At 45.5% G+C, this 26,922-nt stretch overlaps 2 long non-coding RNA genes across 2 annotated transcripts in view; both read left to right on the plus strand.

Moving 5' to 3' along the window:
* LOC101045854 (uncharacterized) overlaps window positions 1-12,320 on the plus strand; it is a 76,277-nt gene extending 63,957 nt beyond the window's left edge. Inside the window, exons 5-6 of the long non-coding RNA XR_012518624.1 lie at window positions 7,311-7,424; window positions 12,288-12,320. This is a non-coding gene — a long non-coding RNA (uncharacterized LOC101045854). The remainder of the gene's footprint in view (window positions 1-7,310; window positions 7,425-12,287) is intronic.
* Window positions 12,321-12,981: 661 nt separating this feature from the next.
* Window positions 12,982-24,186, plus strand: LOC141585021 (uncharacterized). The gene is made up of 4 exons (XR_012518302.1): window positions 12,982-13,095; window positions 14,179-14,313; window positions 14,756-14,814; window positions 23,505-24,186. It is a non-coding gene; the product is annotated as an uncharacterized LOC141585021 (long non-coding RNA).
* The last annotated feature ends 2,736 nt before the right edge of the window (window positions 24,187-26,922 follow it).

Below are 26,922 nucleotides of genomic sequence, written 5' to 3' on the forward strand. Positions count from 1 at the left end.
GGGGATTTAGTATGAACACTATATTTCCGAGACAGAAGAGACTGGCCTGAAACAGGAACAACAATATGTCCTTATGAAAAATGTACATTAATGAGACCATTGAATTGTATCATAAGGAGCATGTGAGAAAACCATAAATTTATTAGAATTTTAAAGCAAATGTATGTGTTTGGACTTTCAGGCATATAAATAAATAAATGTTCAAAGGAGTCAACTTGGACAAGGTCACCTTGGAGGTGGTGATTAGAAAATGTTGCTATTGCTTCAGACATTTTGGAATTCTTGCTGGGAACTCATTCAAATTCTGTTTCTGGAGATGACAAATATGCTCTTTTCAAATGACAGGTTCCCACTGAACTTTAAGGGCTGTCACTCACACTTTGGTGTGAATTAGTTAAATCAAATGCAACTAACTATAATCCGACAGTCTTAGGAAATGGGAGTTTAAGCAGAGGAAAGCGAGTCAAGGAAAGCTTGGCAGTGAATGCTGGACAACAGAGCGGGATAAAGAATTTGGAAAAGTAGAAAACTGAGGACTTCCAGAGAGCAGCTGCAGAGTGAGCTGTGCCCCAGGAGGGAGAGGACAGAAAGCTGAGAAAAGGGGCCGAGGTGGAAGACAGCATTGGGAGGAGTTAAGGAGGAGACTCGGGGACTCGGGGCTGGTGCGGGAAGAGGCGTGGACTCAGCCCAGCATTTTAGTTAGGTGAGTGAGTCTTGGAAGCAGGCAGATCTGAGTTCGAACCCTGATGTGTCATTTATTAGTGATGTGACCAAATGCAAGTCACACCTTTCTAAATGGCCTTCTATAAAATAGTTCCGTGCAACTATTTTATAGTTTTCCGACCAACTCTAAAGATGGTCTTATTATTGTCATCTCTATTTTATTTTTATAAAATAAAATAGAGATGACAATTTTATTTTTATAAAATAGAGATGACAATAATAAGACCATCTTTAGAGTTGTCATGGGACAAATGTAATAAACAACATAGATGTTTGCCAGGCAGGAAGCCCTCAGTAAAGGTCGGTTATTGTTGTTCTTATGTAAAAGTCCAGGAGAAAGCCTAGAGCAAGCTCTGCCCCTTCAACATGGGAACACCATCAGATTTAGTTCAACACCGTTTATCGCGGGTATGCGCTAGAGCTGTAAGACATAAAAAGATGAATGAAAGGGAATTATTTGCCCACAATCTACTAAACAGCCCAAACTAAGTGCACACATAACCAAAACTGATACAGAAATCAGGAAGTGCAAAGTTTGGGTGCTCAGGAGAAGGCAAGGGTCAGGTGTGGGGATGCTCTCAAAGGAGCCTTTCCCATGGAGGTGGCTGTGTCTGAGATGGGTCTAGAGGGATGGAGGAGGTCCACACAGCTGGGGAAGTGTGGAGGGAAGTCCTCGAGAAGAAATCAGCTTGAGTGAAGGCTCAGAGGTGAGGACCTCCAGGTCTGTGAGGACACAGTGGGAATAGAGCTGTGCAGTGGGAATAGAGCCTTCCTGTACAGCACGTGAGGGGGCCCCAAATGCAATGGTGCCCTCTCCCCTCATCTCAGCGTGAGCTTTGTTTCCAACATGGATCTGAGACCTGGGCTTATTTCTTCTCACCGCAGCACAGTATACAGCATTTATCAATATTAAAATAAACTTACAATGATTAAGAAAAAATTTTTAAAATCTACCAGTTCACAAGTTTCTTTCCAGATGAGCTACATACAACAGCAAATGCTATTTATTTCACTGCTTGATTTGTCCAACGTCAGAAATTAAATCCTTCAGGGACTGGCTCTTGTCAGACAAATAGCCATATTTGATTGGATGATGAAAAGAGTGTGAACATCTGGGGCTGGGCACAGTGGCTCGCGCCTACAATCCCAGAGCTTTGGGAGGCTGAAATGGGAGGATCGCATGAGACCAGGAGTTTGAGATCAGCCTGGGCAGCATAGCAAGGCTCCATTTCTACAAACAAACGTATCAGCCAAGTGTGGTGTTGCATGCCTGTATCCCTAGCTACTCAGAAGGCTGAGGTGGGAGGATCACTTGAGCCCTCAAGGGGTTCAAGATGACAGTGAGTCATGATCACACCACCGTACTTGGGTGACAGGAGAATCCAACTCTAAGTTAAAAAAAGATGTGAACATTTGGATATGACAACATACTAGATAAAATTTAACATACAGATTCTAACAGCCCAAGGCCTCAAATAGCTTCCATCTCTATATCCCTTCTAGAAACTAATGAGATGTAAGATCAAGTGGAAGGAACATTTATGCTTGCACACAGTACAGCATAGGAGTTGAGACCAGAGGGGTTGGCAATACAGTGCTTGGATTTGAATCCAGGCTCTGCTTCTCCTTTCGGTGAATATCTGTTTGTATCTGTCATGCAGGGATAACAGCACCTTCATCACATGGTGTCATTAGAATGAAAGAATAGTCCATGGCAAGGACATTGCTCGGTGTGTAGACAATTGTGAATCATGTTATCATTCGCCAACTACTATGTACCAGGTGCTGTGCTTGGTGCTATGAATAAAATATAGCCCTTAACCAAGGGACACAAAGTTTCGGAGACAGGAGCCCTGTGTTTATCCCCATGCCCTTTGAGTTTCTGCAGGGTTTATGGGCAGGCCCTCTCCTGAAGGGTGTTTATCTCTTCTCTTGTATCTCACCACTTTTGACAGGCTGTTGATGCCACCTCTTTTCAGAAAGACTTTCTCTGGCCTCCACGTCCTGCAATCCCATCACCCACTATCTCATTACCCTGTTTCCTTCATAGCCCTTACTGTTCTCTGAGTTTGTGTTCTTTGTTTACTTGCATACTGGCAAGCTCCATGAGAACCAGGACCTTGCCTGGCTCCTTCATGCTCTGTATTCTAGGCACACAGTGGTGCGTAATAAGTACTTGTTGACTGACTCACTACTAAATGAAAGAAAGCCATTAGAAGTTGGTTTTGGGATGGATGGTGCAGATCTGACAGAACTGCTAGATTTTAAATTGCTGCTTGTAGACAGAGGCCGTGTTTTCTTTTTTTTTTTTTATTGGATTTTAGGTTTTGGGGTACGTGTGATGAACATGCAAGATTGTTGCATAGGTACACACATGGCAGTGTGGTTTGCTGCCTTCCGTCCCCTCACCTGTATCTGTCATTTCTCCCCATGCTATCTCTTCCCACCTCCCCACCCCCCCGCCCCTCCCCCATTTCCCCCCAACGGACCCCAGTGTGTAGTGCTCCCCTCCCTGGCAAAGACCTGGAACCAACCCAAATGCCCAACGATGATAGACTGGATAGGGAAAATGTGGTACATATACACCATGGAATATTATGCAGCCATCAAAAACGATGAGTTCACGTCCTTTGTAGGGACATGGATGAACCTGGAAACCATTATTCTCAGCAAACTGACACAAGAGCAGAAAATCAAACACCATATATTCTCACTCATAGGCGGGTGTTGAACAGAGGCCGTGTTTTCTTCTGTTGTCCTTCCTGGTTGCCCACCAGGTTCTGCACACATGGGGGAATATGATAAACACTTCTTAGTAGACCTGGCTGAATCAGTCAGAACAGAGAGGAGGTTTACCCGGATGGAGTAAAGGGAGTAATAAGCTTATGGGTCTTGAGGACAGAAAAAGGCAGAGAAAATTGTTTCCAGCACAGGGGAGGTTTTATTATTGTGGTAGGGTAGGGGTAAGTAGATTTATAGTCATATTTACTGTTGATAAGTTTAAAAATATGGCCCATGAGCTTATACAAGAAAGCTGGAGGTTTCGCAATTTTCCATTGCTTTCAAAGAGAGGTAACTTCCCTCCACACTGGCATTCACCCCTTGGGCCTACGTGACATTTACAAGTCATTTATCAGCACTGAACTCCCAAGAGCTTGCTTCTCTGCCATTCTCCAAGATGTTGGCTGACACCCCCTGACAGAAGCCGGGATATGTTTTGACAACCGAGTAGTTTCCTTAGCAAGCTGCCGGTGTTATCAGGCAGCTCAGCGGAGAAGGCTTTGGCTTTCGGATCAGGACTGTAACTCTTCCGGGGTTCCCCTTGCAGATGTGCACGTTGGCTTCATCCTAAGACTTTTTTGGCTTCGTCTCTGAGCTCTGTGAAGCTGGCTTGTCAACTGAGCACAAAGCAGACCTCAGGCCTCATCACCTTTCATTTTTCTACTCAAGGAAATCGAGTGAACTTGTAGCACAGACACCCAGAGACCCCAGCAAATATTTCATGAGCCCCTCCTAAGGAGCAGAAGTGAGCAAAATACTACAGGGGAGGGAGGATACAGTGAAGACACCGAGAGTCAAACAGGGTAGTCAGTTCCTACACAGATGAAGAGATTTAAGGATTCCAGGTAGTGGGTATGACTGGCACTGCTAGCTACCACTTGCTGAGCACCTACTGCGTGCCATGCATTGTGGTAGACACTTCATTTGCATTATCTCCAATCCCTGGAAGGGTGTGCCGGGTTGCAGAGCCACTGAAATTCAGGGAGGAAGATGATGTGCTCCAAACCACATGGTTCAAATGCATGTTCTCTGCCTCCAGACTGTGTCTCTTTCCACCCAGCCAGCCAGGAAAGGCTGGACATGAAGGAGCAGACATCTCTGTTGGTGGGTGGTCCAGGCAGAGCAATGAAGAATTTGCATAGGTGGAGAAGCCTGGGAAGAGGCTTATAAGAGGGGCCTGGGAAGAGGGGGTAGAGCTGGGTAGCAGGAAGGAGAAATTACAGCTGTAGAAGCCTGGCGAGGAGTCCACAGGAAACACACTGTGAGGGAGAGGGAGGGCCGTTGTTGCTTGAGCAGAAGGTTGGCAAGCATGTGAGAAGGTTTGTGAAAATTTTGTGAGCCAAATTTGGGAAGGCAAGTTGAGGCAGGCTGTGGTAGGCTTCGAACAAACTGACGGATTTGGAACCGATGCTGTACTTTCAGTGAAGACAGCTGTGGAGGTCTCATGAGAATTAAGGCCAGGGGTGGTGGCTTACACCTGTAATCCCAATACTTTGGGAGGCTGAGGCAGGAGGATAGCCTGAGGCCAGGAGATTGAGACTGACCTGGGAAACACAGCAAGACCCTATTTCTCTAAAAAGTAGAACAATTAGTCAAGTGTGGTGGCTTGTACCTCTTGTGCCAAATAGTACAAGGGATGGGAGAATCTCTCGTGCCCAGGAGATCAAGGCTGCTGTGATCACGCCACTGCCCTCTAGTGTGAGTGACAGAGAGAGACCCCATTGCTAAAAAACAAAAAATAAAGCAGAGGGGAATTCACATAATGAAAGTAGTATTTTAGGAAGACTGGTGAGAATGGCATGTGGGAGAGCTGAGGCAGGAAAACCAGAGACAAGATTCTGCATCGGTGACAGCAGGAGGAGGCTCCCACTTCCCCATCTGTTGCTTTGCCTGAGGACGATTTCCCGTCCTCTCTGCTCACCTCCGTTTCGGCACGGCTGCTGATGGGCCTCACAAATAGGCTTTTAGAGTGCTCTTCCCAGCTCCTGCTAGCCCGTGGCCTGACTCTTTCATGCCAGGGACCCACAACCACGTCCAGGGTTGTCTGGGAGCAGTAGGCCTCCACAGATGCAAATAAGCACATTTTGCCAGCCGGAAGGAAGCCTGCCAACATGCTGCCATCACAGGGAGGTGCCAATATTTTCCTCTCTTACTAAAAATGCTGCTGGTCATTCTAGAAACAACTTGGATGTTTTAGGTCATAATTTATTTCTCCTGTCCCATCCTGGGAAGGATGGGAAGATATTACCTCTCGTTTCAAATGGGAGATCCAAATCACATATCTTTTGCTGGGAGTTCACATGCTCATGAAGGGCAGTGAGATATGATTTTACCAGTAGAGAGGGTGCCAGCTCCCTCAACCCAGGCCCCAGGTGGTATACCTATGCTAGATGGGAGTGGGTATGGGCATGGGGAGTGGGATTGGGCAACGGGCATCAGCTGCCCTGTCATCTCCACATCTGACGGATGGCTTCAGCCTCTGGAAACTGTGTCTAGTGGCTCTGACAACATGGGATCTCAGGAGTTTATCCGACCAGACAACCATAGACTCAGAGACCGTCAGAGTTGGAAGAGGTCTCAGAGTCCAACAGTGGCAGTGTTCTCAAATTGCAGGATGTGTAAAAATCACCTGGGATGCTTCCAGAAATCCAGCTTACTGGGCCCGCTCCCCAGATCTTCTAGGTTACTGGGTCTTGGGAGTTGGCATTCTTAGTTGAAGGTCTTCATTGGAAGTGCCAGTGATTCTTGTCTGATTAAGCTCAGTGGCAGAATGGCTCCTGGGGCAGTTGATTTTTACGAAGCGAAGAAGGAGGTGGAATGACATCCTAGTGAGAGTCATCTGGTCTACCTGACTGCTAACTACCAGCTCCATATTGGGCCTCATGGTGGCACTCACACACTCTAAACCCCTTCAGAAGGGTTTCTCCTGACACTTCTTCCCTGACTATCCATGCTACCACCTTTACAATTTTGGCATTTCTAGGTCCTTGACTATGGAGTGAAAATATTGACAACTTTACATTATTTCATTCCTTTTTAAGAAAAATGGATAGCCATTTGTTCCTTGGTAGAGGTGATAATTTTCAATCATTTTAATTATATCTAACACACACACACTGTTACTATGTACTATTATATATTCATCCCTTGTAATAACTCCAGAAAATTGGTGTCCTATTATCATTCCCATTTTACAGATGAAGAAGCTAGAACCCAGAGACATTAAATAAATTGCCCAAGTTATGTGGAAAGTCATGAATTACCTGGGATTGAAGTTTAGACATTCTGGTTGCAAAATTTGTCCTCTTCTCATCATTGTATTTCACCCGAACTCTTCTCTCTTGGACAGGCCTGAGTCTATGAACTGACTCAAGTGTGACATATTAGAACTCTGGAGAGTTTTTTTCTCATTAAAATAGGCTGTTACCAGGATGTCCACATCCTCTCTTTTGGTCCTAGGCACCTAAGATCAGTTATCCACTGTCAAAGGTCCCCAGGGTTTATGTCCTGATTCCTTCAACAATCTCATTGCTTGTAATTATAAGGTCATTATTTCTATGCATAGCCAAAACCTTTCTTAATAGTTAGACTGCAGTTAGAAAATTATTTTTTGTCTTAGCTCTCAAAATTGCCTCTTAGGATAAATGTAAGGCATACAGCCTTTTCTCTGTCCTACAAAGGACAAAATCAAAACTTCTCTCTTGGTTGCCAATAATCTGCAGGCAAACTGTAGTTACCTAATATTTATTGAGCATTTGTATTTGCCAGAGACTGTCTTAATATGAGGTTTTGTTTTGTCTTTGTAGACACGGGGTTTTCCTGTGTTGCCCAGGCTGGTCTCAAACCCCTGGACTCAAGCGACCTACTTGCCTTGGCTTCCCAAAGTGCTGGGATTACAGGCATGAACCACCATACCAGCCGTAAGTGTTTTCTGTGTATTACCTCATTCACTTCTCAGAACAACCATAGCGGGTAGGTACCACTATTATTGCCATTTGAAACTATAAATGAGGCAGGAGAAAGATATTTGCCTAAGGTCTCATAGGAAGTAAATTGCAAAACCAGGATTTAATACCAGGCAGTTCAGCTCCAGAAGCAGCTCTGAGCTAATCCTTTTTGCCATAGCTTAAGCTTATTCTCTCATGCTGTGTCAGCAGAGAAGATTAATCCATCCATTCAGTAAATATTTATTGAGTGCCTGTTCTTTGCCAGGTGAAGGAAAACTGTACAGTCTCTGACTTTATGTAGCTTAGTCTAATGGAGAAGAGAGACACTGATCAAATAGTCCCATGTGAAATCACATGTGTGGAAAAGCACTGAAGGGGTTGTCTACGGTGCCTGAAAGTGATGACCTACCTTGTCAAGTGTGTTAGAGATAGAGGCCTGGAACTACACGGCCCCTTATGACAAGAGCCTGCAAGCCTATCTGTGGCCACTACTACTAAGGACCTTAAGACCTAACTCTAGCTTTGAAAGCCTTGGGGTGAAAGAACAACAGAAAAGCAGGACAGTGTGCTATGCAACCCTCTAGACAGATACTCTTCTTCCCTCTCTAACTAGCTCATTTTTCCAGCTCCGGATGGACCCCTTGAGTCCTTGAGGGGAGTGACAAAGCTGATTCCCTAGAGAACACCCTGAAAGCTTACTCTCTCCCTGTGTGGGAACTCAGCACCAGACCCTCTGAGGTTGAAGAAAGTTCTCAAAGCAAGTCAACAGCATCAGATCTGTCAGGAGAAAAATGGGGGTCAGCATGCAGATTTCAGGGGAGAGGAGGATGGAGGCTCCATGGAAACGGGAGTCCCAGTGGCACATTTTAGAGAGGTAGACAAGGTTCTTCTATGTTTGGCTGGAGTATGTTTTGTGATGAAGTGAGGGGCAAGCTTAGGGCTCCTGGAGGACACATTGCCTCCATGGATTGGCACGAGCATCACCGCATAGATTCTTGGGGACCTTTTGAAACTCAGGGGCTACGCAGGTAATTTCCGACATATTTTATCATCTGGGTGTACTGTGTTAATTGGGGAGAGAAGGAAGAAGACTTCTTCATCACCTTGGGAAAATCCTTGATGATGAAGGTTTTTACCAAGATATTTAAGTCCTTGGCCACAGCTCAACCCAGATCTCAGATATTTACTAATACCTGAGAAACAACCCAGAAAATAGAAAGATTTTGTTTACTTAGAGCCAATTTAGGAAAGGAAGCTGATCCACCCAACCAAAGATTTATCAGAAGGGGCAAAAGAAGAAACAGAGGGAAGCAAAAAAGAAGACAGTGAGGGGAGGGAGGAATAGCCCCTGAACTTTTTGGGAAAGGACTCAGGAAGTACCTGTGGGGTCATTGCCCTAAATGCTGCTCACTGTCCTCACAATTCAGCAGAGGGCTACTTTGCCAATTCGAGAGTGTGAGATAATGTGACAGGCTGTCAGCCTCTCCAACATTAAGGCATGGACTGATAACACAGGCAGGACCCCAGCAGCTCAGGACTGACCAGATAGCTGGCCTCCAGCTTATCCATCCTGGGAGATGGCATTTTCTTCTAGACCAACTGGCAAGAGCAATGCCGATGGGAGCCCCAGGTTTCTGCCAGGAGCACTTTCTTTTGAACAACCATGTTGCATAAAACGAATAATGGTGAGCAACTGGTTGGTACAGTGCTTCCCACTTCAGGAAAATATGATTAAGATAGACAGAAACAAACAAACTGAAAACTTCTGTTCAGAGTAAAGATGCTGAAGGAAATGTGGCATAGTTGAATTAGCACCAAATGTGCAGCCAGGAAACTAGAGTCCTTACTTTGCCATTACTAACTGGCAGCCTCATACAGTCCCTTACACTGTGTGACTCTCGGATCCCTGTTGTAAAATGGAGCTATGCTGTCTGCCTTGTAGGGCTTTGAATATTTTACAAATGATGTAATCTCTTTTGAACTCAAGACCTTTTAAAAACTATGTGTTTTGAATTAAAAAGATTTTTTTCTATTAACGTGAAAAGTAGTAAAGTAGAAATGGTAAGTGGAATGACTGTATTTCACCTATACCGTTGCAAATCCAGAGTGCTCTGCTGCGAGTCACACTGCATTCCATGTGAATGGCATTTTCAGAAGCACGATGTGAATGGTGTCTGTGTCCCTTGTAGCAGTGTCAAATCAGGCAATGCAATGGTGTCAAGTCAGGTGGAAGAAAATCATATTTAAAACAATGAAAAGCAGTTTAGTGCATAGCTCCAGTCTGTATTTCAAAAAGTTATTAAGTTAGCAAAGCGTTAATAGGAAGCAATGTATTTGTAAGGATAGGTGAGATTCTGCTTCAATAACAAAGTAACCTCCAAGTCCCAAGGGTTTAAAACACAAAGATTTATTTCATATTCACTTTATCTGTGCATTTTTAAAATGGCAGGGAGCTTTGGTCACTCTAGTCACTCAGGAACCAATGGTGACAAAACAGCCACCACCTGAACATTATGGGTCACCATGCCAAAGGGAAGGAGAGTTGTGAAGCATCTCACAGTGATACTTAAACGAGCTTGCCTAGACATGATATATCCTCCTCTCACTCCCAACTCATTGGTCAGAACTAGTCACATGACTGCAGCAAACTACAAATGAGCCAGAAAGAACAATTCTTCGCAGAAGGTAGAGAGCTGGAAATACTTGGAAATGCTAGTCATTACTCCAATCCGTATTTGGAAACCAACATGATCAGAACATCAAGTAGTATATTGTGAAGGCACAGGTCCCCAAGTGATGGCCAGTGTTCAGAAATCCTACCTTTCAAAATGATGCCAAGGAATGATCTAGTCTTTCATGTTACTAGATGCTCAAATTGTTTATTGAAGCAAATCTGGTTGCTATGTGAACTAACTTGAACTATTTCTCCATTTTTGCATCTATGGAATCTTCAAATGCCAGAAGTGTTTGAGATTTCAGGGCTCACTCAGTTTCACAGATAGAGAACAGGCCTGGAGAAAGGCTAAGGGTATCTTCTGAGTCACACAGTTATTGAGGGGCTGCCTTAGGACCAGAATCCAGCTCTCCTTCACTTCACTGTGCTCCACACTTCCTTCAGCCTTTTCCTTCTTTCCTTCCCTTCCTTCCTTTGTTTCTTTCTCTTTCTTTCTTTTTCTTTCTTTCTTTCTCTTCTTTCTCTGTTCTTTTCTTTTCTTTTTTGTTGAGATGGAGTCTCACTCTATCCCCCAGGCTGGAGTGCAATGGTGCATTCTTGGCTCACCATATCCTCTGCCTCCTGGGTTCAAGCGATTCTCCTGCCTCAGCCTCCTGAGTAGCTGAGATTATAGGCATGCATGCAGCACCACGCCCGACTAATTTTTGTATTTTTAGTAGAGATGGGATTTTACTATGTTGGTCAGGCTGGTCTCAAGCTCCTGACCTCATGATCCGCCCACCTTGGCCTCCTGAAGTGCTGGGATAACAGACAGGAGCCACCACGCCCGACCCTTCAGCCTTTTCTCTGGAACCAGATGTTTCCATTTCGTGGTACCAGCTCTGATGCTATTTTTACTGATACAGCTGGCTCATGTAACAGATTTCATCTGTATTCCTCCTTTTATCAAACAGTGGAATGTCTGCCTGGTGAGACGAACATACCCAGGATTTTAGTCCAACAACTTGTAGAGTGGCCTGTTTTCTAAAGTATTCACCAGCTCGTTTGCCAGGACTCTAGTTGCCCTACTGAGTTTGCATGAGGAAGCAGTAGCTGTAGCTATTACACCATTTATAAAACTGGCCTTTTATGCTCTGATGATGTGTTGTCATACTGAGTTTTGCTACTCGGTTAATTGTAATAATTAAAACAATCATTCATCCTTTGCTAGACAATAAACTCCATGAGAGCAGGGGCCATTTCTGTTCAGTCCGTCACTGTATTCCAGCCCCTAGGCACTCAGTAACATTTGTAACATGAACGATTGTTTGGGCGGCTTCCTATGCTAGGTGCTTACTAAATAAGATATCTCATCCTCACAGGGACCTTGCTGGATAAATATTATGTCCCATTTTACAGATGAACCTCTGCTGAGGCTGACTAGTAGAAGCCATGTAGCTAATACGTAGATGAGCAAGGGTTTATTATAGGCCTGTCTGGCTCCAAAAACTACATTTTTTCTACAGTACGATCTTTTCCCCCAACATTTGTACCTCTATTTACCATATTTTCTATTATTTTAGTTGGTTCTCATATGCCACGTTTCCACCGTGAGTTCTGTCCTTACTCTCCACCTGCTTGCTCCAGGCCCCTCCATGCTTAAATCTCTTCAAATAATTTTTGTTATTTAATTGATTACTTAGATATTATTATTTTATTATCAATTAAAAAAAATACCACCATATGATGGAAATCATTCTTTTCTTCTTTGAGATAAGGTCTCACTCTATCACCCAGGCTGAGGTGCAGTGGTGCAATCACAGCTCACTGCAGCTTCGACCTCCCAGGCTCAAGCAAACCTCCTGCCTCAGCCTCCCGAGTGGCTGGGACTACAGGAATGTGTCACCACGCTTGGCTAATTTTTTAACCTTTTGTACAGACAAGATCTTCCTATGTCTCCTAGGCTGATCTTGAACTCCTGAACTCAAGCGAGCCTTCTGCCTCAGCCTCCCAGATTGCTAGATTACAGGCATGAGCCACCATGCCTTGCCAGAAACAATTTTCATCACAAACTCCATATAGCTAAAACTGTATATCTCCATCGCTGATGGGAATCCTGTTTGCAAGTTGTTTTGTGTCACATTTTTCCATTGTAAGTTTCATTCATGTTCTTCTTTCTACAGCTGCGTGTGACCTCCTATCAGATACTAAAAGGTATGTTCCGAAAGGTTTGTGTGCTAGGAAAATCTATTTAAATGTTAATGTCAAGTTGGCAGGCAATAAGCTGACATCTACTATTTGTGATGTAATTGATCCATCTGCGGGCCTTGCTGGTGGACTGTGAAGTGCTTGTAGGCAGTGAGTGGCCTCCCTGCAAGCCCTCCACCTAGCACAGGTGGTTGTTGGCAATATCAGTTGTTACAAAAGCTTGACAAAGGTCGCATACCTTTTCATACTTCAGTAAGCATGTCACTCTTTTCAAAAGGGAGCTATGCAGGGGTGGGGAGTAATCTGTGCTTACCTGCCACTTCTATTGGGGGAACAGGTCAGAGTGCACGTCTGCATGCAGTGGCCATCAGTGTCATCTGTGTCTGTCAAGGAGAAGACCGATTGCAATGAGGCACTCCAGAGGCGGGTGCGTTCTTCAGCTTTTCTTTCCTTTTTTTTTTTTTGAGACGGAGTTTCGCTCTTGTTACCCAGGCTGGAGTGCAATGGCGCGATCTCGGCTCACCGCAACCTCCGCCTCCTGGGTTCAGGCAATTCTCCTGCCTCAGCCTCCTGAGTAGCTGGGATTACAGGCACGCACCACCATGCCCAGCTAATGTTCTGTATTTTTAGTAGAGACGGGGCTTCACCATATTGACCAGGATGGTCTCGATCTCTTGACCTCGTGATCCACCCGCCTCGGCTTCCCAAAGTGCTGGGATTACAGGCTTGAGCCACCGTGCCCCACCTCTTCAGCTTTTCTTTACTGCTGTTCATCCTTCTCTGGTAAGGTGACTTTTCTCCATTGGTTTGTCCTGTGTCCTCGGTACACATAAGTGTAGCAAGCTCAATTTCTCCCATGAGAAGGAGTTTCTCCTTCCTCTGACCTCCCATGACATTTTAACTCCACACCTCTGTCATGAACATCTGCGTGCATGTCACACATCCTTTATGAGTGCATAAGCTTCTTAGTCTCAGCTTCATGGCTTGAGCATTATACTTTGCTTTACATTACCCAGAAGAAGTGTCTTTCACATAATAAGTGGATTGCAAATCATTGTTGCAAATATTATTAAATTGGGGCATAATCACATTGACATTATAGCCTCAAAAAATACTCCCAAGAGAGTCAGCTGGGCGTTTAATCGCTGGAGTCACGTGCAAATGGCTTTGGACTGTGCTCTGCTATTCATGATCCGAGTTAGCCTGGGCAGGCTATTTAACATCTGTATTTTCTGTTCTGTTATTTGTAAAATGGTGATTAAAAAATACCAAATTGAGGAGGTTGTTGTGTGGACTAATGAGACAGCATAAACAAAATACTTAGTAAAGTGGCTGGTATTTCATCAATTATAGCTGCAGGAATAGTAGTAGGGAAAATAACAATAACTGAGGCATCTGAAAGAGATTTTTTTTTGAGACAAGGTCTTGCTCTGTTGTCCAGGCTAGAGTGCAGTCGTGCGATCATGGCTCACTGCAGCCTCAGCCCCCAGGGGCTCAAGCAATCTTCCCGCCTCAGGCTCCCGAGCAGCTGAGACTACAGGGGCATGCCACCATGCCTGACTAATTTTTTTGTATTTTTTGTAGACATGGTGTTTCACCATGTTGCCCAGGCTGGTCTCAAACTCGTGGGCTCTAACAATCCACCCACCTAGGCCTCCTAGAGTGCTGGGATTAGAGGTGTGAGGCACCACGCCCTACCAAGATTTTTAATATAGAGAAAAGTGCTGCTGAGTTATGTAAAGTTTTCCCGATATTTGTTCTTTAAGCCATTTTGTAGCTATTTGTTTGCTCTTTGACAAGTGCTAGTTTGCACAGTGGCAAAGAGAATTGAGTCTTACAAATGCTTTTTGCTTTGTTTCACTGAAGGTTTCAATCACCCATTGAAACTGGATTAGTACTCAAGACTCAAAGGATGTAGATGAGAAGATGGGACCTTGCAAGTTGCACTGGAAATCCCACTACAAAGCCCCCCAAAGAGGCGCCACCATGGTTGGAAAATAGGTAAAATGAACACCAACAAGAGCTCTTTTTGTGCTGTTTGCATGTGTGTATGAGCCTAACATTAATCAAATCCCATTTCTTCCTCTACTTTTTTTTCTATAAAATGTGGATATGGCTTTCCCAATAATCAGAGATAGTATGAAGATTTAAAAAATATACTAGAATTGAAACATATTTTTGAATCTTTGAGGCCTCTCAAAACAGTTGAACTATAGAATTTCAGTGTGTCGTCACTGCTGATATGCCAGTCATGTGACTTCAAATTCAGAGAAGAAAAAATCTGGGTCCAGGTCCCGCCTCTGTCACTTGCTTCAGCAGACTGCTGATCTCTCTGAGCTTCAGTTGCTCATCCCAAGATGTGGCTGAAGGAACCCTCTTGTTTTCTGGTTTTTCTATCTTAGGGAGAGGGGAACCCCCTTATTTTCTGATTTTTCTATCTTAGGGAGAAGGGAGGAGGAGCAAATGAAGATGTTTCTGCAAGAGAGCTTCAGGAACTGTCAGGTATTTTTCTAACCTCAGTTACTGCTTTTGTTATCATCACCTTGGCTCTGTGTGTCTCTGGGGAGGGAGCTGGAAGGAAGAAAGGCTCAGGCAGTGGTGAGGAGGGTGTGGAGTGACATTTCTCAAGAGGGGGCTATTTTGGGGGTGATCCTCAGGCACCTCCAGCTGATGGAGCCGGTGTGAGGAGATACACTTGTGGCTTTTATCTTCCCAGTGTTGACCTGTCATGGGATTTTCTGGCCACTTTTTTTCCCATCGGCTGGGGCCTTATCTCAGAAGCAGAGCAAATTCAGCCTAGAGGAGGGCCCTGGGGGAGGGTCAACTAGTCAGCCTTCCAGGGAAGGAGGCCCACTCTTTCCTAGAGATGATAGAAGTACTTATGGCAAGAGGCCAAGAGCTGAATTCAAAACCCAGGTAATAAAGCCAATGAGACAAGAGATCTGATCCTCTTCGTTCACGTCCTTTGAGCAGCTGGGGACAGAGGATTTGTATTTCTACAGTTCATTTGTAAAATACATCGTTATTTATACAGTTTTGCTCATAGAATGTAATATTAATGTTATGGTTTGACCTGTTTAAAAACCTCTCAGGCAGAGAAACATTTCTAGATTGTTATCTTTTTTTCCCTTTTATTTTCCTTTTTGTTTCATGCAGCATTTATAGAGCTTCTGCTACACATCCAGGACTGTGGTAGGTGCCAGGAATACAGAAGAATAAGATCACCTCTGCCATCTAGGAATTTTAATGGGGTGGAACTAAGGGGTGGATGGGAAAGAAAGGAATGAACACTTGCTGAATATTTTTAATTAGCACACACAGTGCTTTTCATTTTCACATATATTTATATAATTTAAAGCTAAAAACAACCTCCATAGGGCAGCTAATAATGCTACTGATAATACACATAATATCTCATTTCAGCCTCAGAATAACCCCATAAGGTGAACACTATTATCTTCATATTGTACGTAACAGACTGAAGTTAAGGGAGCTCAGGAACTTGCGGTGAGTGGCTGAGCAGACTTTCATACCCCAGTTCCCTATGTCTGAAGCCCACCATGCCCCTCTGCCTCTTCTGAGCTACCCTGAGGATCCCTGGCTGTAACCCATGGACCTCTATTCTTCCAGCCAGGCATAGGGCCCAGGAGCACAAAGCTCATTGACTTTGAGCAGAGACTCCGTCTCAGACGCTGAGTCCCAGCTACAGAGCAGGTTGGAAGCAGGAGCTGGGGCAGATTGAGTAGGGCCATGTGAACCATAGGAAGGAGTTGAGTTTGTCTGGTTTAACAGGGGGCGTGAGGAGGAGTAAATGGGAAGAACTGTGTGCTGGACGCGAGATAGGCTGCCCTCATGCGAACTCACCATCTTCGTTCCTGATGGGTTGAAACCTAGACTCTTTATGCCTCAGTTACTCTGGCTGCAAATTGGAACATTAGAGGTGGGGGTGGGGAGGGAAGTGCGGGGAGGAGCTTGGTGCCGCTTCGCTCCTAGCTGTGGCCTGGCAACAGGAATCCTGATTTGACGTCAGATGACCAGGGCTTTAGTCCCGGTGCTCGCATTTGCCTTCTAAGTGGTGCAAATGCAGGCAAGCCAGCTTTCTCCGTAGAAGGCTATTTTATACTTTGTCAATAGGGGGTTATCCTGAATGCTGAATGAGGCAGTACAGAGTAAGTGAGGTGACAGAAAACTGGGTGGATAAATGTGAGATGCAATTGTAATGTTTCTTATAGCATAAGGCCGTATCATACCTGCAGGGTACTGTGGCCTGGTGACCTGCCAGCCTGGCATCAGAACAGTCTTTGGAGTCAGAAAACTTGCATTTAAAAATAATCCTCTCTCCTTCTAACTAGGCTAACCACTTCAACCAACAGTGTCTCATTCCCTTTGATTATAAAATGAGAATGATAATTCTGGACTAATTATGCCCATTAGAAGTATTAACGTAAAAGTATAGGAAGTTCTTTCAGTGCCTGATGCACACATAGCAGGCTTTCCATCAGCAGGGTTCCACGTTCACCCTAGGGGCTTGGGCCGGGAGCACTCCCTCTGGCTCTTCGAAATTGAAGATTATCATGAGACACATACATCAGTTTGTTTGTGTTAGCGGAATCTTCTCTAATATTACAGACCTGGACAAGAGCTTAGAAATGCTCCAACCTGGCCGGGCGCGGTGGCTCACGCCTATCATCCCAGCACTTTGGGAGGCTGAGACGGGTGGATCACAGGTCAAGAGATCGAGGCCATCCTGGTCAACATGGTGAAACCCCCGTCTCTACTAAAAATACAAAAAATTAGCTGGGCGTGGTGGCGTGTGCCTGTAATCCCAGCTACTCAGGAGGCTGAGGCAGGAGAATTGCCTGAACCCAGGAGGCGGAGGTTGCAGTGAGCCGAGATCGCGCCATTGCACTCCAGTCTGTGTAACAAGAGTGAAACTCCATCTCAAAAAAAAAAAAAAAGAAAAAGAAAAGAGAGAGAGAAATACTCCAACCTAAGCCTCTCATTTTACAGATGAAGAAGTTGAAGACTAGAAAGTTAAAGTTCTGGTAATAGGTGTGGGTGGAGTTAGTTCCAGGGTCAGAATTGGGTCTCCCATCTCTTTCCTCTGAACCTAGCTCCCAGATCTCCGCCTCACCATCACCTCTGCTCCTTGCCCCACAGCAGTCTGGCAAGCCAGCTTGCTTCTAGTGGCCCTGGGCTGCTCACTGGAGCACCGAGAAAGTGCTGGAGAGGGCCGTGCTGTGGCTGGCCTGAGGAAGCATCAGGAGTAGGGCCTTGAGAGGTTCTGGCAGTGGCGACCTACTTACAGAAGGGAAAAACGGAGAGTGGCTGTGATGCATTTTGTTGGTGGTGAGGCTGGCTCGACTGTCAGCCTCTTCTCAGAAGACAAACTTGCTAGAATGGAGCCTGAAGAAAAAAAACTAGGATCAGAGCATTGCTCATGGTACCTCCCGGCTCTGCTGTCAGAGGTACCCATGCTAAGCCTAGACAATCATCCAAATGAAAAAGAGAGAGCAGGAGAGAAAGAGAGGAATCACACTGGAACGCTTTTTACAGAGGAAAGGAATGGGCGCTGGGGAGTGGATGCTGAGACGCCCAACCATTCCTCCTGCAAACTCTACCTCAAATGGTGACAACTAGAATCTGCAGTCCCGTGCAGATTCTGATTAGCACCATTTGGAGTAGAGTTTGCAGGAGGAATGGTTTATACGTGGCTTTCATGTTGTCTCATTTAATTCTCCACAGCAACACTAAAGTGGGCATTTTTCTCTTTCAACAAATGTTTACTGAGCTCCTCCTAGGTCACTGGAAATGAGTAGGGGAGTCAACCTTGTTATCTTTGTTTTGAATTACCAATCACATTTTATAGATGAGGAAACTGAGGTTCAGTGACTGACCCATAGTAAGTTATCAATAAACAAAGTCAGATATCAGGTTTAGGAGTCAAAACCTTTCCATCACATCACTAGGGGCATCACACATCTCCCTCCTGTACCTACCATCACACCAGAACGACTCACAGAGATACACGCATAAAAGCCTTGCATTAATCAAAACCACACTGAGATACCATCTCACACCAGTTAGAATGGCGAACATTAAAATATCTGGAGACAGCAGATGCTGGAGAGGATGTGGAGAAATAGGAACACTTTTACACTGTTGGTGGGAGTGTAAATTAGTTCAACCATTGTGGAAGACAGTGTGGCGATTTCTCAAGGATCTAGAAATAGAAATTCCATTTGACCCAGCAATATATACCCAAAGAACTATAAATTGTTCTACTGTAAAGACACATGCACATGCACGTTCATTGCAGCCCTATGTACAATAGGAAAGACCTGGAACCAATTCAAATGCCCATCAATGATAGACTGGACAAAGAAAATGTGGCACATATACACCAGGGAATACTATGCAGCCAAAAAAGACGATGAGTTCATGTCGTTTGTAGGGACATGGGTGAATCTGGAAACCATTCTCAGCAAACTGACACAAGAACAGAATACCAAACACCGCATGTTCTCACTCATAGGCGGGCGAAGAACAATGAGAACACATAGACTCGAGGAGAAGAGCATCACACACACTGGGGGTGGTTGGTGGGGGGTTACGGGAAGAATAGTGGGGGGTGGGGAGGGAAACATGGGGAGAAATGCCAGATATAGCCAAAGGGGGAATAGAGGCAGCAAACCACCTGGTTATGTGTGCACCTATGCAACAACCCTGCGTGACCTGCACATGTACCCCAGAACATAAAGTAAAATAAAAAACAAACAAAAAAAAGGTCTTGCGTTTACAGGGTCCATCTCACACAGGTCCACATGTAGAGTCCAGCTCTCCTACTTGTGCTATTTGTGAAAAATGCAACTTAACGCAACTTTGCCTTGGGATCTCATCTTTAAAAACGGAATTAAAGGCATCTCCCATTCTGTTTTTGCTTCCAAGGATTGGGTGTGATCAGTTATACATTCAGATTCCCAATTCAAGAAATACCCTTATTAGATAAGCTGGACATCAATCAGAATCCATCTATTGAGCATCTTTCTAAAGGCTGAGCAACATACTAGACAAGTGAAGGGAACGTGGGCATACAGAATGGCTCGCAATTTGTGTAAGAATTGGAGAAACCAAACTGGAGGGGGCCAATACTGGAGGCCGCTAGACAGGAGAGCAGTGAGCTGGCTCTGAAAGCACTGGATGCCGGGATGGGTGCACAGGAGAAAACCAGGCAAAGGGCACAGGCTTGGCAAAGGCAGAGAGGTGCCATCCATTGCAGTATAAGGTAAAGGCTGTTACAAGAGAGGCCTAACCACATGAATACCCAGATCCCAAAACACAGAAATGGAGGCAATGGCCCTGGAGATCTGTATCCTAGAGAGGTTGGGTTGTAATGACAGCCAGCCTTGGAAGGTCTAGAAGGGCACGGATCTCTAGGGCCCCACCCTTCGGCCATTTTGAATGCTCCTCAATTCTTGGCATGAAGTCTACAGGAGGCGAGGAAGCTGCAACATTTCCACCAGATGGCAGTTTCTCCTAATGTGACTGTCCCGGAGGCCATGGAGAGGATGTACTTCAATTAATTATTATTATTTTTTCTGTGTCCGTAATTAAATCCTGTTTTATATTGTTTTGTTTTTTTTTTTCATTATACGTTAAGTTCTGGGGTACATGTTACATAGGTATGCACATTCCATGGTGGTTTGCTGCCTCCATCCCCTCGTCACCTACATTAGGTGTTTCTCCTAATGTTATCCCTCCCCAAACCCCCCACCCCATGCTATCCCTCTCCTAGCCCTCCCCCACCCCCCAACAGGCCCCAGTGTGTAATGTTCCCCTCCCTGCGTCCATGTATTCTCATTGTTCAACACCCACTTATGAGTGAGAACATGTGATGTTTGGTTTTCTGTTCTTGTGTCAGTTTGCTGAGAATGGTAGTTTCCAGCTTCATCCATGACCCTGCAAAGGACGAGAACTCATCCTTTTTTATGGCTGCATAGTATTCCATGGTGTATATGTGCCACATTTTCTTTATCCAGCCTATCCTTGATGGGCATTTGGGTTGGTTCCAGGTCTTTGCTACTGTGAACAGTGCTGCAATGAACATACGTGTGCATATGTCTTTATAACAGAATGATTTATAATCCTTTGGGTATATACCCGGTAACGGGATTGCTGGGTCAAATGGTAATTCTATCTCTAGATCCCTAAGGAATTGCCACACTGTCTTCCACAATGGTTGAACTAATTTACACTCTCACCAACAGTGTAAAAGTGTTCCTATTTTTTCCACATCCTCCATGGAGAGGATTTAACTTGCAGAGTGCCTGATACTAAGACTTAGAGTCCCAGGAGTCCACCCTTCTCGCCACAGTTTGAGTTTCTGTTTCATTCCCTTCCTCCATCTCCCATATGCTTCCAAGATTTCATCCTGGGAATGGAAACTGTGAAGTTGTCTGAGGAACCCTCTTCAGTTCGTGTGGAGGATGATCACTGTCTCTCATTTCTTTCGTGGTATCACCCTCTCCCCATTTGAGAATCTCAATGATGCTGGCAAGCTCACACTTCCCATGAGCCACAATTACCTGTGGAGCAGAGCAGCTGGATCCCATTTGTGGTCTGTGTTCAGCTTTGCTTTAACCCAAGCAATTAACTGATGGCCGCCTCTGAAATGTGCCTGCCTTTCTAGCTCCCTCCTGTGAGCATCCCACCTGTGAGCTCCTGCACTGGACTCCTTGAAGGTGGGATGCGGGGACAGGTGGAAGTAAGGACAGATGGAACCACAGATGAGCCAGGGACAAGATGCTTACTTAGCTGCTCATTGTGCTACACATAGGAGCAAAGAGCAGAAGAGGGGCATGATCCCTCATCCCAGGGATGCCCAGTGTGTTTTAATCCTATAATCTACAAAGTGCTTGGGGCCTTTGGATCAGTTTCAGAATATGAATGCAGTTCACACGCAGAGGTGATCATCTGTCCATTCCTTGAAGTCAAAGAAGGTGGCAACCTTAAGAGTATACATGAAATCATCGTCATGTTCACAGAATGATTTTAAGACAGCGACAGATATTATTGGAACAAATGGTGTTATTTAGCCAAAAATGCCCCAAAGATGACTCACTCAGAAAGTGCATGCTTCACTGAGGGACATAGGGCCTCCAGGACTTTGGCCAGCATGAGTAGTGAGGACAAAGGATGACCAGAGTATAAGACAGGCAACGGGGTCGAAGGCTGGTGAAGGAAGGCGCCAGCTGGTTTAGACTGAAACTCCCCTCTAATGATGTGGTAGCCCAGGGCATGCCCCACAAATGAGGCAATTTCAGTTCTTCTTCCTTCTGGTGCCTCCAGACCCAGCTCTCTCTCGAAGCACACTTGGATTGTTTTTAGTCACATGATTCCTTTAGAGCTCTTGCCTTCTTACAGTCACTGGAAAGGCAATGCTATAAGCTAAAGAGAAATGTATGTCAGGACTCCCGGTCTAACCCTTTTGACATCATTGCAGTCGGTGCTTGTGTGTGACACAGTACATGCAAGAGACACAATATGGCATAGTGGAGATCCCACAGCTTTGTAATCAAGAGACTGGAATTGTGGCCCTAGCTTAAAGACTGAAGTCTTTAATATCTTCATGTACTTGTTGCTATAAAAAACTGATAGCCACTGAGTGGTTTAATTCCCAGGGTTTTTGCAAACCTAATGAAATTCATATTGGTGAAAGCACAAGGTAAACTGTAAAATACACACATCAGAAATATTATACATCATGACCAACTGGGATTTATTGTGGGCGTGCAAGTCTGATTTAACATGTGCAGATCAATCAATGTAATATGAACAGAATAACAAAATTCACAGAATTATCTCAGTTGACACAGAAAAAGCATTTGACAAAGTTAAATCTCCTTTCTTGATAAAAACTTTTAAGTTTAGTATAGAAAGGAAGTTCCTCAAGATAATAAAGTTTATTTTTTAAATACAAAAAAAAAAAAAAAACCCACTGTAAAATACTATCATCGTTGCTAAGATTTCAAGTATCTCCCAAATCTTCTTCCAGTTTTGTGGAGTCCTCCTTGGGAAAGCAGAAGATAACTTCCCCCATCCCTGGAACGAGTTCTGCCACACACTGAATGCATAGGGACTGGGGCCTCTGCTGCAGTGCATGGTGGGATTCCTTCAGTGCCTGTCCTCTACCCAGTGTTCTCAGTGGTGTGCAATTACCCAGTGGCCTGATCTGTTTTGTGGCCTGCAGCACAGTAGCAGCGGAGGCTCAGGCTGGTCCTCTCTGCGCTGCAGTCTCTGCTGCCTTCCTTCCGTGGACTACACACAGCCTCTGCACTCATCATAAAGAGCGAGTAGAAGGTCCTTACGTGTGGGGTCTTCTACCTTCTTGGCCTGTTTATTAGTCCATTTCCCTTACTCCCTGCTCATAACAGCCACTGAGAGAGTTTCCTGGAAATTTCTAATGAAGACTGTGTGTTCTCATTTGAGTTCCAAGCAATAGGTGCTCCCGCTGTAAATTTTAAGGGCCATTTTGGGTGTAAACTCTAAGAATTAAGCTGGACTCTACCAGGTTCAGCCCACCTTCTCCGAGAAGCTCTCTGGATCTTCTAAGTTGTGTTCCTCTGGAGTCCTGGGTACCCAACCCTGGCCCTATATGACTCTCTTGTCACTCATCAGCATCTGCCAGCTATCAGAGAAGCGTGAGGGTGCAGGGAGAGGCTTGGTGTTTACTGATTCTTGCAGTCTCCTCCACCCTGTGTGGATCCCAAGCTTCGTGCTCTGCAAAGAGCAAGCATTCAATATATATAAATTGAGAATTGTAGTGAAGAGGTGGGGTTTCCTGCCCCAGGGCATTCGCAGCTTTACCAGAGGGGAATGGGGTAGATACAGAGATAGAAAACTCAGTAGTTAAATCAGAAACAATGGAAACATCAGGGTTCTTCCATTGCAACATGCTGTGGTCTGTGGGTAAGTTACAAACTCGGGGTTTTACTGATTGATCTTTGTCCCTTCTGAAGGGATACTAGAGTGAATAGGGGGCTCCGTGTGTCTTATCCTTACTTTTTGGAAAAAGGAAAGGGTAAAATGAAAGTTTCGCCGCAACCGGAAGTCAGGGTGCAAACACATCTGTCAAATGTTGGGAGTAGTTACCTCCAGATCCTGCTGATCTAGGTGATTGTTCCTTTCTCAAGGTGCTGAAAAGGAAGCAAGAAGGCCCCAGAGGGCTGAGGTCCAGGATTTTCTAATTGCCCCATAAGAGAATCTGGTCTCCCAAGAAAGCCGCAAGATGATCTGCTCTCCTGACACGCACTGTTGGACACACAAGTGCGGATTCCTGAGACAGCAACTCTGGATGTGGGCCGGCTCCAACCCAGCCCTGGAACTCGGGAGTCCACAAGCACCCCATCCAAGTGCCAGATTCAAACCCTAAGAGAAAGATTCCAGGGCAGTGAGGCAAGTCCTCAGCCCAGACCTCAGCCAGCACTCCGTGTCCTGGGCTTGGCCACCTCTCCACAGCAGTAAAGGCACACAAGGTGGATCAGTGTTGATACGTTTTTGAGGTCATAATGTGGAGTAAAAAATACAAGACGCACTGCAAGAGCATCCTTGCAAATCTTTTAACCAGGTGCATGCACGGGTAGAAAAGTGGAATCCACGCATGAGAAGGATGGACAGTGACTTCAGGACAGGGACTTCCTCTTGGGAGGGAGGGTGGAGAGTGAGACGGGGCTTCCAGGTAGGCTTTGGTGCTACCTGTAATTTTGTTTCTAAACAGAAACACTCAGAATAAATGTGTCAGGTGCAAAAACATCTGTTAAAGGTTGGCAGTAGGGACAGGGATTATGTTCTGATTATTTGTGAAATTTCCTAATAAACTATTTTTAAAAATGCCTGGGGGAAGGAAGAATTCTGTGAGTGAAAAGCTGTATCTATACCATTTACTACCACCTGGTGACCTCCTTTCTGACTACATATCAGAGCCTGGGCCCCAACTCAGACAAGTTGCAGAGTCTCAGAAGATGCAGCCCACGGTGATTCTGACCTCACCAGGATCAGCTCAGATGTCATAAAAACAGCTGCCTTAGTCTATTTGGCTGTGAAGTCTACACTGCAGGGTCTCTAGAGCAGCTCCTGTACCAAATGTCAGCCTTCAGAGTGGGGAGACTTCCGCTCCCATGTCGGAAGCTATACTTCTAGACTAGGTTTCTGCCAGGAGGCAATAGTTTCTGCTGTTGGGAGACCCCCAGTGCTACTATGCTCTGGCCACAAGCAGAGCATCTGAGGTCATAGATCTACATATAAACCCAAAGCTCTCCCGCTAGTTCCCCACATGGCTGCGATCATTCTCACACCCCAGGCACGATGCAGGAAGAAATACGGCCCATTCAGTAGTCCTGAGTGGTCTCCCTATGGATCTGTTGGGGGTCTCCTGGCTCTTACAAGCAGGCTTTTTCTTTTGTTTCACGTCAGACCTTCAAACTCCTCTTCTGAATCTGTTTGCTCTTGTCCAAAAGGAGGTGGAGAAAAGACCCCAAAGGAATCCATGCTAGTGCTTTCATGAAATGTGCCTTGAATTGCAGGCCGGGCTCCAAGGCTCACTATTTATGTCTTGTGACCTTGGATACTCCTCTCTGGGCTAGGAAAGGCCCTTCTCTAGAGTCTCCCTGCCTGTTTAGATGTTGCGGGGAAAGAGCGTGGCAGGGGACCCAAACACCCGGGTGGCATTTGCCTCTTTTTTTGTAGTCAAGTGATCAATATCACTTTAGGCTCCCAGCTCCTTCCTCAGGGGCAGAATGCAATACTATGCTCACTGCCGGTGCCCAGTATTGGTTGATGGGAGGAACGAATGAGCAAATGAAGAGTTTTGAGAAGCACAGGCTCAACCTGGGAGCTGAGAGTGTTATAATTAGAACACCAGGGCTGGTGCTGGGAACCCAGTGGAGGGGCTGGTTCCTGGTGCCTCCCTATCAGATGGGGCTGTCCAGGCTCCCAGACAGCTGGGCTTGAGCCAGGACTCAGCACACTGGCTCTCAGTGACGCCCTGAGGGAAAAGTCATCCATCATAGAAGGTAATGGTGTGTGGAAGGACCTGTCTACCCTCCCCCACCCCATCTTCCACAGACTAGTGGCAGTTTGGAAAGAATCTGAGTTTCCCAAGAGAAGAAAGGCCAATTTTAGAACAGTTTTCCTTTTTTTTTTTTTTTTCTGAACAAGCTGTGGTTAGGGCATTCTGTACCGGTCAATGCCAAGGTACTTGAGCTTCCTGAGACTCTGATCCCAGACCACTCTTGCTATCCCAGGTATCAACTCCCCATCTCTCCATCTATGCCTTCTCTCCATGTCACCCAACCCAGAGGGCAGCAATGCTAATCGGGTCATTCCACAGAAGCCCTTGGTTCCCTGACCTCAGTCATGGCTCCCATAGTTTCTCTGCAAGGAAAAGAGCCCTTATGAAGAATCAGAGTGGGTCCTTCTCTTCTACATCTGTCTAGGATAGGTATCCATCACAAGAAGCAGAATCATAGGAAAATAACTTGCCACACAAAAGGCGGTCCCTGCACTGCCCCAGCAGCCTCAGCATCATCTGGAAGCATGTTAAAAAATGCAGGACCACAGCACTGCTGAATCAGAACCACTATTGAAAGAACATACCCAGGCGATTTTTAAGTCCGTTAACGTTTGAGAAGCACAGTTTTAGCCCAGCCGTTCTCCAAGTGGTATGTGAACCAGCAGCATCAACCTCACCTGAGCACTTAACTCACGCCCCGGCCCCACCCCTGATATGCCAAATTAGAAATTCTGGGGACAGAGTCCAGCAATCCCAGGGATAGAGTCCAGTGTTTCAATAAGCCTTCCAGATGGTTTGAATGCACATTGAAGTTTGAGAGCCACTGCTGCCGCGGGTGCTTCTACTCTGAAGATGATGTCAAGAGCAAAGAGAAGGGCACTGGGTCAAACCAAGGTGGAAGCAGCCAGGGCACCACCAAGCGCTCACTTTGGGTCTCGGCAAAAGCAGGAGCACCAGGGTCCCTCTTTTTCCTTCTTTTAACAAAGATTCAGAATTTGTAATGTGGAAGACACTCATCTTGGTATCTGGAAGATGGGGAGGCGGGGTTGGGCAACTTCATGAGGTGATATATGCAACATGGCTTTTGCCCTTGAAAAGAAGGCTCAAGACAACCCACCTGAATTCTTCCACTGTGGCAGCTCTGAAGCCATAATAAACCATGTTATAATTCCCTGGTTATCTTACAGCTGCTTCCCTATGCCACGACCACTCCCTCTCCAGTTCTGAAACCTCAAGAGCCAGTCTGTGTCCTTAGAAGCCAGAGCTGTCCTGTGCAATCATGGTTTCCCACACAGCCACGAGTTGCTCCCTGGGATTCAGAGTCCTCGGCTGTCAAACAAGGGATGGGGCTGAGTCCTAGGGTGCCTGGTCCTTTTGAGAGTTCTGGCTTTTGTCCTGGGATGGCTTGGGGACAGCTTTGCTTGAGGAAATCAGGTGTGGATGAGGTAACTCTCATGGTGTCTTCCATTCCTTCAATTGTTAGGTCAGGTGTTGAACACGTTTGCTGACTCTCATGCCGTTTCTCAAGGTGGTTCGTAGGG

This window comes from Saimiri boliviensis, chromosome 7, assembly GCF_048565385.1.
Source record: "Saimiri boliviensis isolate mSaiBol1 chromosome 7, mSaiBol1.pri, whole genome shotgun sequence".
Lineage (NCBI taxonomy): Eukaryota > Metazoa > Chordata > Mammalia > Primates > Cebidae > Saimiri > Saimiri boliviensis.